A 2,938-nucleotide genomic window follows, 5' to 3' on the forward strand; every position below is an offset into this window, starting at 1 on the left:
CCTCCTCCTCCTCCTCCTCCTCCTCCTCCTCCTCCTGCTGCAGGTGGTTTACCTCACACAAAGATGCAGAAACAGGTGATGTTGGACTCGTCATTGTTGTGATCCATCCTCCTTTCTTCAAACATTCTGGAATGAATCCGATTTGATCAGTCACACATCCAGGTCTACATTTGCATCCAGATCTGGGTCTGCTTTCAGGTCTAAATCAGTGTCTGTATTCGGGTTTATTCCAGATTTAAATCTGGATCAAAATCTCAGTCTAAATCAGGTCTAAATCTGGCTCTACATTAGGGTCTACATCAGAGTTTACACCAGCTAAATCTGGTTCTACATTCAGGTATAAATCTGCATCTACATTCGGGTTTACACCAGGTCCAAATCTGCACACCAGTTGTAAATATTGGTCTACACCAGGTGTACATCTGGGTCTACACCAGATCTTAATTTGGGTCTAAACCAAGTCTAAATCTAGGTCTGCACCAGGTCTAAATCTGGGTTTATATCTGGGTCTACATCCATGTCTGAACCAGGTCTAAATCTGTTTCTAAACCAGGTCTAAATTTGGGTCTAAACTAGGTATAAATCTGGGTCTGAACCAGGTCTAAATCTGGGTCTATATCAGTTCTAAATCTGGGTCTGAAACAGGTCTAAATCAAGTTTCAAACTGCGTCTACTCCAGGTTTAAACCTGGGTCTAAATCTGGGTCTAAATCAGGACTAAATCTGGGTGTATATCAAGGGCTAAATAAGGGTAAACACCAGATCTAAATCTAGGTTTGGACCAGGTCTAAATCTGGGTTTAAACCTGGGTCTACATCCAGGTCCGAATCAGGGCTAAATCTGTTTCTAAACCAGGTCTAAATTTGCATCTAAACCAGGTCCAAATCTGGGTCTACACCAGTTATAAATCTGGATCTGAACCAGGTCTAAATCTGGGTCTATATCAGATCTCAATCTGGGTCTTCATCCAGGTCTAAACCAGTTCTAAATCTGGGTCTGAACCAGGTCTCAATCTTGGTCTAAATCAGGTCTAAATCTGTGTCTACACCAGGTGTACATCTGGGTCTACACTAGTTCTAAATCTGGGTCTAAATCAAGTCTAAATCTAGGTCTACACCAGTTCTAAATCTGGGTCTGAACCAGGTCTAAATCAAGTTTCAATCTGGGTCTACTCCAGGTTTAAACTTGGGCCTAAATCTGGATCTAAATCAGGTCTAAATCTGGGTCTAAACCAGGTCTACATCCAGGTCTGAACCAGGTCTAAATCTGTTTCTACACCAGTTCTAAATCTGGGTCTGAACCAGGTCTAAATCTGGGTCTATATCAGTTCTAAATCTGGGTCTGAACCAGGTCTAAATCAAGTTTCAATCTGCGTCTACTCCAGGTTTAAACCTGGGTCTAAATCTGGATCTATAACAAGGTCTAAATATGGGTAAACACCAGATCTAAATCTGGGTCTGCACCAAGTCTAAATCTGGGTTTAAATCTGGGTCTACATCCAGGTCTGAACCAGGTCTAAATTTGGGTCTAAACCAGGTCTAAATCTGGGTCTTAACCAGGTCTCAATCTTGGTCTAAATCAGGTCTCAATCTTGGCCTAAATCAGGTCTAAATCTGGGTCTACATCCAGTGGCCCCAGCAGAAGGTGGCCCGACACACGACCACCCTCTGGTCATTATGAGCTGCTTGCATCTGTTATACATTTCATCCCTAAAGCATCAGAAGGTGCTGGATGATTCCCCAGGAGGGCAGAGGAGATGAGGAGCACACACACACGCACACGCACGCACCCCCCCCCCACGCACGCACACACACACACACACACGCACGCACAGCGAGCCTCCATGGAGAACTGTCATCAGCTCCGAACCAACTCAAAAATATCTTAATATTCAAGGAGGATAATCTCATCCAGACCAGATGTTTACTGAAACCGGTAAATTCTGGATGGATGTCCTCTCGCACTTTACTGATGTTGGAGGAGCTCTCCTGGTTCAAAGGTGCAGAGAGACGGACTGACAGTCCTCATAAAAGTACACAGTCTATTGGTCTGAATCAAAAACGTAATCAGAGTATGAGGGGAAGACAGAAGAAGAAACAGCAACGGTGGTAATGCTTTTGAAATGGATAAAGAGGAAGATTCTGTGAAGGACATGTAGATCTTCATCTGCTAATGCACTTTTTTAAAGTTACTTTTTAGTTTATAACTTTTCCATGGAGAATGTTATTTTTCTCCTAAGTGTGTTTAAATCATCTTTTCCTTTGGGCTTTTCCCTTCAGGGGTCGCCACAGCGAATCAGTTCCCTCCATCTAAGCCTGTCTTCAGCATCCTCCACTCTAACACCAGCCACCTTCATGTCTTCATTCACTGCATCCATAAACCTCCTCTTTGGTCTTCCTCTAGACCTCTTTCCTGCAGCTCTAGACTCAGCATCCTTCTACCAATATATTCACTGTCTCTCCTCTGAACATGTCCAAACCATCTCAGTCTGGCCTCTCTGACTTTATGTCCAAAACCTCTAACATGTGCTGTCCCTCTGATGTATTCATTCCTGATCCTATCCATCCTGGTCACTCCCAAAGAGAACCTCAGCATCTTCATCTCTGCTACCTCCAGCTCTGCTTCCTGTCTTTTCTTCAGTGTCTCGAGGCTAACCAACATGGCTGGTCTCACCACAGATCACAAAATCGTCTTCAACCATCACAGTCCATGATGATTCCTGTCTAATTGGAAAATAAAACACATTTTTTGTGCAACTCAAAATGTTAACTGTACTTTTATTCATCTATGCACATTACTAACATGAAATATGGACACAATAGATCAAAGTATATCAGCTGATATGTTCTGATATTTGTCTACAGGTTGTTTAGTAGAATGACTTTAGAAAATATAGGTCATGTTCTGGTGTACCACCCCAAGATTTAAAGTGGCCCCCC

Source organism: Oryzias melastigma, linkage group LG11 (assembly GCF_002922805.2).
Source record: "Oryzias melastigma strain HK-1 linkage group LG11, ASM292280v2, whole genome shotgun sequence".
In the NCBI taxonomy this organism is placed as follows: domain Eukaryota; kingdom Metazoa; phylum Chordata; class Actinopteri; order Beloniformes; family Adrianichthyidae; genus Oryzias; species Oryzias melastigma.